Here is a 9,419-nt window from a genome sequence, read left to right on the forward strand (position 1 = left end):
TCTATCTATCTATCTATCTATCTATCTATCTATCTATCTATCTATCTACCTATCTATCTATCTATTCAAGGACTAACATTTTTTAAATGTACAGAAAGGAAAGAAGGAAGGAAGGAAGGAAGGAAGGAAGGAAGATAAGATAGACTCAACAAGATGCACATCCAGCTGCATGACATCATCAAGGAAGGATGCTTTTCATCCACTTTATTTTTCCCATGAAGATGGTTAAAATAATCTCTTTAAAACGGCTGCATCTTTCACACATATATGTTGATTTGATGAAGGGGATAACTTTGCTCAGAACATTCATATAAAATATATGATAATTTATTTGTACTTTTACACAACGTTTACAAACTACCATAGCAATCTGTCTGTCTATTTATCAGCAAATGGTATGTAGTAGAAAGAGTACTTGACTTAGAATCAAGAGACCTTGGTTCATATTTCACCTGTGATACTTTCTACCTATATGACTATGGGAAAACAACTTAAATCTCTCTGGGCCTTTGTTTTCTTCTCTGTGGCATGATGGGGTTAGAAGAAATGATCCTTTTTTAATAATTTATTTTGTTTTACCAACAATCATTTCCATAAGTTTTTGAGTTTTAAATTTTTCTCCCCCTCCCTCCCTACCTCTCCCTCTAAGAAGGCACACAATCTGATATAGGCTATATATATACATTCCTATTAGACATATTTTCACATTAGTCATATTGTAAGGAAGAATTAGAACCAATAGGAATTAGAACCACAAGAAAGAAGAAATAAAACAAAACAGAAGGAAAAAAAAGAGCAAATAGTATGCTGCATTCAAACTCCATAGTTCTTTCTCTGAATGTCAATAGCATTTTCCATCATGAAATTTTTGGAGGTGTCTTAGATCCTTGCATTGCTGAGAAGAGCTAAGTTTATCAATGTTAGTCATTGCACAATGTGGCTGTTACTGTGTACAATATTCTCCTGGTTCTGCTCACTTCACTCAGCATCAGACCACACAAGTCTTTCCAGGCTTTTCCAAAATTCACTCACTCATCATTTCTTATAGCATGATAGTATTCCATTACATTCATATACCACAACTTGTTCAGCCATTCTCCAATTGATGGGCATCCCCTCAATTTCCAATTCTTTGCCACCACAAAAAGAGCTGCTATAAACATTTTTTGTACATGTGGGTCCTTTTCCCATTCTTATGATCTCTTTGGGATACAGCCCTAGAAGTGGTATTTTTAGGTCAAAGGGTATGCACATTTTTATAGCCCTTTGGACATAGTTCCAAATTGCTCTCCAAAATGGTTGGATCAGTTCACAACTCCACCAACAATGCATTAATTTTCCAATTTTTCCACATCTTCTCCAACATTTATCATTTTCCTGTTTTGTCATGTTGGCCAATCTGATAGGTATAATGTGGTACCTCAGAGTTGTTTTGATTTGCATTTCTCTAATCAATAGTGATTTAGAGCATTTTTTTATATGACTATAGATAGCTTTAATTTCTTCCTCTGAAAACTGCCTTCATATCCTTTGACCATTTATCAATTGGGGAATGACTTGTATTCTTATAAATTTGACTTAGTTCTCTATATATTTTAGAAATGGGGCCTTTATCAAAGACACTGTCTGTAAAAATTGTTTCCTAGCTTTCTGCTTCCCTCCTAATCTTGGTTGCATTGGCTTTGTACAAAAACTTTTTAATTTAATGTAATCAAAATTATCCATTTGGCATTTCATAATGTTCTCTATCTCCTGTTTGGTCATAAATTCTTCTGTTCTCCATAAATCTGATAGATAAACTATTTCTTGCTCTCCCAGTTTGCTTATAGTATCAGCCTTTATATCTAAATCATGAACTCATTTTGACTTTATTTTGGTATATGGTGTGAGATTTTGCTTTATACCTAGTTTCTTCCATACTATTTTCCAGTTTTTGTCAAATAGTGAGCTCTTATCCCAGAAACTGGGGTGTTTGGGTTTATCAAATAATAGATTACTATGGTCATTGACTACTGTGTCTTGCATACCTAACCTATTCCACTGATCCACCACTATTTCTCAGCCAGTACCAAGCAGTTTTGATGATAGATGCTTTATAATACAATTTAAGATCTGGAATGGCTAGGCCACCTTCCCCTGCATTTGGAAGGAATGATCCTTAAGGACTTTCAGCACTGAATCCTCCAAAGTTTGTTGGTGTTCAGTTGTTTCAGTTGTATCAGACTTTCCATGAGTCCATTTGGGATTTTCTTGGCAAAGACATTGGATTGGTTTACATTTCCTTCTCCAGTTCATTTTACAGATGAGGAAACTGAGACATAGTGAAGTGACTTGCTTAGGGTCACATCGATAGTAAATATCTGAAGCCAGATTTGAACTCAGGAAGATGAGTCTTCCTGACTCCAAGCCCAGCACTCTACTACACTACAATCTACTGAGCCACTTAGCGGACCTCCAAAAAGTTACCACTACCCTAAAGTGGAGGTGGTGGAATCATCCTACAGAATGTAAACTCCTTGAGGACAGGGATGGTTTTCCTTTTGTATTTTTTATTCCTAGTGCCTACAATAGGCCCCAATACATAGCAGGTATTTAATTGTTGATTGCTCCTTGATTGATTGATTCATCCTTATTGGAGATCTTCAAGTGAAGGGGTAGACAGCTTGGTAGTAGGTTATAGAAAGAATTCTTGTTCACATTTGGGTTAGACTGGATGGACTCAAATGCCCCTTTAAAATGATGAGATTCTAGGTTCTATGATTCCATGTACCTGGTGTCTGGGTACTCAGCTCAACGTTATTGTTCCAGGATAGGTGTTTTTTTTTTTACAATTTCACCTCTACAAGTATATGTCAACTATAGCTGTACCCCAACTCATTTAATATGATTTTGATTTCATTTGAAAACATTTTCTGGGGCAGCTAGGAGGTGCAGTGGATACAGTACTAGCCCTGAAGTCAGGAGGACCTGAGTTCAAATCTGGACTCAGACACATAACACTTATTAGCTGTGTGACCCTGGGCAAGTCACTTAACCCCATTGCCTAGCCAAAAAAAAAAAAACAAAACATTTTCCACTCTATCAAGGTCTGATAAGGAAAAAAATCATTTTATCCTAAATTTCTCAAAATCAAAATAAAACAAACTATATAATTTTGAGTGGTACTTGGCCATGTAAAATAATCATCTTTCATGATATTTTCATTCTGCTTGTGTATTAAGGGTGTCATGATACCACAGTGGACTGAGAATTCAGAGTGATTTCAAAACATACATTGTATTATTCTGACATCTGGCGCTCTTGCTTCAATCTTAAGCTCATGAGCATTAAAAGATCTTCATTCAATGACAGCTCCATAATCTTACAGGTTAACTATACTGTGCATCATAATGGAGGAGTATATTCTCATTACCCAACATATGAAACACTATTTTACTTAACATTGACATGTGATTTCTGATGCCATGTTTCTGCATATTAATGTCTATACACTGCAAAAATTTATTATCAACCAACATGGTGCTGGATGCTTAATCCCAATAAGCATGATTTTGCGTCACTGTCTAATAGGTCGATTGGAGACATTTTCAGAAAAGGAGCCCCCTATTGACATCAGTGAAAGAAAGAAGACAGTTGGAGTCACTCTCAAGGTTGTATGCACCCTATGATATATCAGAAAGCATTTGGAATTGAATGGAGAACTAAGGCAACTTGACAAGTAGAATGTAATTTAGTTAACACAGTATCTCCAAAGTTCATTCATCTGTCACAAATGTGGCCTTGGAAAAGTCAAGAAATTCTTTACTTTATAAAGTAAAATTATGGGATTATTTTGTACTTGTTTAGTCATTTTTCAGTTGTGTCTAACTCTTCTTGACTCCTTTTGGAGTTTTCTTGGCCAAGATACTGGAGTGGTTTGCCATTTCCTTCTCCAGCTCATTTTGCAGATGAGGAAACTGAAGCAACCAGGGTTAAGTGACTTGCCTAGGGTCACACAGTTAGTTAGTGTCTGAGGTTGGATTTGAATTCAGGTCTTCCTGACTCTTAGGCTGGCACTCTATCTACTGTGCCTCTGTTGTATTAGTATGAAAAATTTATTTGGGAGGATCTATCCTTTCTTGAGATAGGCCTGTCTGCTTTAGAAAAACTCCCTTCTCCCAACTGGTATCCCTGCCCGTATTTGTTTCTAGAACTTCCCACATTTAGAATCCTTCATGCTGGAAACTTCTTGCTTCTTAGGCAATCCCTACAGGCTCTTGTCTCATAGAAGAGCAGCCGATTAGATGTACCTTCCCCTGCCTACACAAAGCCTTGTCCTCATGGGCATTCTTAAGCTATCTGATTGTGTGAGATAACCCAGTTCCACCTCTGTCCCCTCTGAACCAGACTGAGGAAAGCCTGAGTTGGAAATCCACATCACCAGTTCATAGATTCCCTTCCTACTGTGGCCTGAAGATCCTCTCATCTAAGGCTCAGATTCACCTCTGCTTACTGAGTCACAGGTGTATCTAGTTCCCTCTGGATATGCTGTTGGACAGCTAGGTGGCACAGTGGATAGAGCACTGGGTTGGAATCAAGAAGATTCATCTTCATGAGTTCAAATCCAGCCTTACACACTTACTAGCTGTGTGACCCTGGGCAAGTCATTTAACCCTGTTTGCCTCAGTTCTTAACCTGTAAAATGAGCTGGAAAAGGAAATGACAAACCATTTCAGTATCTTTGTCAAGAAAAAACCCCTAAAATGGGATCACAAAGAGTTTGAAATGATTCAACGATACCTGGATATGATTTTATCATTTTTTTTCCATGGTGCCTGTGATCCAGCTGTATCTTTGGACATTCTCGTCATATTCCACACCTCATGCTCCTGCTTGTCTCAAATCAGGCCTTACACCTTCCTTCACATGTATTAAAAAAGTACCTCTTAATAAAAGTCTATTGCTTTCAGCATTTGTCAGTTGGCCTGCCTCTTCTCTGGAAACCTGTAAGTTGCTTTAAGCAAGACAGGAGTAAATTAAGCATTTTAAGAAACAGTAAATCTCTTAACATGTTTCCTAATGTGTTATGCACACGGGCATGAAATTGATAAAGACTTAAATATTAAATGATGTGCTCAAAAGAAAAGAAAAATGAATAATAAATTATGACTTGTTTACATTTATGTCGCCAAGGAGAATGACAGTATTTCTCACGGCAGCTGGTTTGAAGCAAGTACTAAAATATCACAACCCCTAGTATTGGATTACCGAGAGACAGTTTTCTTTACATTTTTATTATTGAGTCATTTTTCATTCATGTCTGATTCTCTGTGACCCCTTTTGGGGTTTTCTTGGCAGAGATACCGAAATGGTTTGCCATTTCCTTCTTGAGCTCATTTTATAGATGATGAAATTAAACAAATGGGTTAAGTGACTTGTCCAGGATCACACAGTTAGTTAGTATCTGAGGCCACATCCAAACTCACCAAGATGAGTCTTTTTGACTCCAGGGCCAGCACTTTATCCACTATGCCACCTAGATGCCCCTTTTCTTACATTACTTTTGGTTTAATCATGTGACCAACACATCAGACCAACCTTATGTTGATAGGATCAAAATATTGGCTCACATTTAAGTAGTACTCAGATATTCTCCTTACATAGGTAGTACAAATATTATTCATATTTTGAGTCTTGTGTATAATCTGCTCTGTCACTTTTTTTGGTCAACACTATAAATGTTAGATTGAAGACTTGAGAGCCCATCAGCTTAATTTTCTTCTTGTTGTGTCTAGAGCAGTGTCATGGATCTAAGGGTAGTTGAAACTGTTATTTGACATGAGGAAATAGATTACTAAACTAGTAATGTATTAGGACATCACTTTCCTTGAATCAAAATATGATCTCACAAATTCCAACCTCCCAAATATCACAAGGCTTGGGTAAGTGGTCATCTTGAAGCTTTGTTTCTGTGACAATAACATTTTATAAACATGAAAAGCACTATTTGTATCTAAGCTAATATCATCATCATCATTATAAATACTCCTGATTAAAGATAGTCCTTTATATTCATAAAGTCCATATTGATGCACTGGGAATGGTTTGCTTTGTAATATATTATTTTGAATTTGGCTCAAATAATATAATCTATAGTAGAATAAGTACTATTTTTGAGCTTGGTTCAAATAATAAATAAGATAAAACCATTTTGAGTTTGACTTAAAATTGCACAGTCTTTTGGGGACAGCCAAAAGTGATAATGATATAGTGATGACATAGTGATATATAATGTAATAATGTAATTATATTATATTGCATATTATTTCCAGTGCATCAATATGGGTTTTAGGGGCAGACAGAGGTTAAAATTGCAAGTAATAATAACTAACATTTATATAGCACTTCTCATGTACCAGGCACTCTGCTAAATGCTTTACAATTATATGATTTGATCCTCACAGCAACCATCAGAGGTAGGTTTTATCCACATTTTACAGATGAGAAAACTGAGGCAAATATCGCTTAAGTGACTTGACTAGGATCACACAGCTACGGAGTATCTGAGACTGGATTTGAGCTCATATCTTCCTGACTCCAGGTTCAACTCTCTATCCACTATAACACCAAGTTACCCACACAACTTTCTTCTCTCTGTACCTTATTTGCTCGGAGGACCAGCCTAGGTAAATACAAAGTGGCATCCATAGTCTGAGAATCACACATGCAAAACTCCTTCCAGTATTTTTTTGGTAGCTACAGAGAAAATAAAGGTTGAATTGCTCTATGTTTGAGGCTTTCTAATTTTTTTGATAGTTATGTTTTCATGATGCAAAAGGACAGCTGCACTTTATATAATTTTATATTTCATATTTACTTTAAATTTTGAATCAGTTGTACCCATGTGACATTGAGCAGGATGTCACAGAGTCCAAACTGTACACATGCTAAAGCATGACACCCTGCTCAATATCACATGGGTACAACTGATTCAAAATTTAAATTATTATGGAAAATGTTTGTCTTCTCAGTTAAACATTCCCAAGAAACAGTCCAACCCAGCCATCTCAGCATCACAGTGCACTCTGTGTGAAAAAATTATAGGGCTAAAGGGTTTTGCTAATGGAGCAATCTGATTGGCAGAAAAGCAGCACGTGTGATGTCTTTAATAGATATAAAGAAAATGAGTAGTTCTCTATATTTTGATACCATCTTTTTTTTTATTTTTTCATACCATCTTAAAGACCTACCATTAGTATCTTTGCTAGTGAAAATATCGCTTAAGTGAAGACATTTCCTTTTTCAGAACTGCAGAAAAGACACTGATAATATTGTGGTGCTCTGGGACCCATATAATGTTCTATTTTACACATACACAATAATTTCACTGATAGTATCATTTTGTGAACCGTACCTCTTTATCCTCATAATTAAGGATGGATGAAGAAGATCTTACTAAAGTGCGATATAAATAACGTTCCTGAAACCTTTAAGTCTTTAGGAAGAAGCCTGAGCTCCTTGAGATGGGAGGTCATAGCAGAATTGCACAGAATATCTACATGTTTATACACCTAAAAATGAAGTTCACTTTTCCAGTTATTTTTTTCCAGAATGCCTCTACTAATGGATTCTTCTTAGCTCAGGCTTGTAAATTTTGTCCACAGGAGGGTTATGAGATCAAGTCAAGTGATGTTGGTGTGTATACAAATGTGTGCAGTCTTCCAATATTTTTTCACCAGGGAAATACTTTCGAGTAGTTTTTATTCTCCTGCCTTAGCTCTAGATGGATGATGAAGACTGGAGGGAAGACTAAATTAAAGATGGACAAGTCTCGGGAATTCTTTTCAATATGTGTGAGTCTCTCCAACATACCCTTTCTCTAAAACATATCCAATCTGTATTTTTTTTAAAAGCATAATTGGTGGTGGCTCTTTATTTGAGCCAAGTTGATGAAAATCCAGAACTGCCACAGAGCATTAATTTCTACTACCTCCTCCCATACACACATGGTACTAAAGTCCTTCCTTGTTATAAGGATAATAACAACAACTAGCATTTATATAGCACTTGGAGGTTTGCAAAATGCTTTATAAATATTATCTCATTTGATCCTCACACCTGGGTGTTGGGTGCTATTATTATTCCCACTTTTCAGATGTTTGATCTTTGTCCACATCTTTGTATAAAACTTCCACAGGACTGAGGCATTCCTCAAAAACCTCATGACTGTTTGGATGCCAATGGAGCATATGGGCTGCCTATCATTTATTCTTTATTCTTTGTACATGGCCAACATACTGCTTTTCCTTCCCAGTCCTGTGTCTCTCTGATGGCGTCCTTTCCATAGATTCACCTGTACAATTCTGTCTTCAGTTACATGCTGCTGCTTATTCTTGGCCGTGCTGATTTTATTAATTTTCCTTTGGGTTGCCCACAATTTTAGCTCTCCAGGATTATGCCATGCTAAGACTTACAGCTGTATAATATCAGTGGAAGACTATTGATAATTTATGGAGTTTTGGGGTTTTTTGCAAGACAATTGGGGTTAAGTGACTTGCCCAGGGTCACACAGCTAGTAAGTGTCAAGTGTCGGGTCTGACACCAGACTTGAACTCAGGTCCTCCTGACTCCAAGGCCCGTGCTCTATCCACTGCGCCATCTAGCTGCCCCAGAATATTGGTATTTAAAAAAAAAGACAGGCTTTAATTTAATTGAGAAACTTGGAGATCATTAAGAACACTGTTCTATTTTCCAAAGTCAATCAAGTTTGCCCTCACTCTGCTCAATTCTTGTCCATCTGATATCACCCCAAGATGTCCAACCAATTATATGTCATAAATAAGCATTCTTCATTCACTTGGTATTTCTGTGTGGGCTAGTGAAGCTGAAATCTTGAGTGACTATGGATCTTATTTAGGAGTTTCATCAGTGTTCTGGTATTAATGTTACCCACAAACAGGAACATCTTGGGAATCTCACAACCTAGGTGAATACTTTTTCTATTTGGACTTTGTTTTGACCTTCCTCCATGATAGTGATAACAACTCTAGCTACCATGCATCTCCTTGATTAATAGGACATGTGAAGAAAGATGCTATCTGCACCCAGAGAAAGAACTGATAAATAGAAGTATGTATAGAGTAATTTTACATATATACCTATTTGTGTCTAATGGTAGACATCTCTGGGGGGCAGAAGGAAGAAAAAAGGAATAAAAAGAAATTTACATAATAACTTTATTTTGTATTTAAAAGAAATAGTAAGTTGTACATAATAGATTTGCAGTTTCATGTGCAATCATCTTTTTTATTATACTCTGTTATAGAAATGCTTGTTTTATTACACAAATTAAAAATAAAATAAATGCCTGTGGAAAAAATATTAGCAATCAGCGGGTCATTAAATTTATTTCTCTTATACGTTTCAAGGAATCTTCTACT

Source organism: Vombatus ursinus, unplaced genomic scaffold (assembly GCF_900497805.2).
Source record: "Vombatus ursinus unplaced genomic scaffold, bare-nosed wombat genome assembly UNPS02014781.1, whole genome shotgun sequence".
NCBI classification, from domain to species: domain Eukaryota; kingdom Metazoa; phylum Chordata; class Mammalia; order Diprotodontia; family Vombatidae; genus Vombatus; species Vombatus ursinus.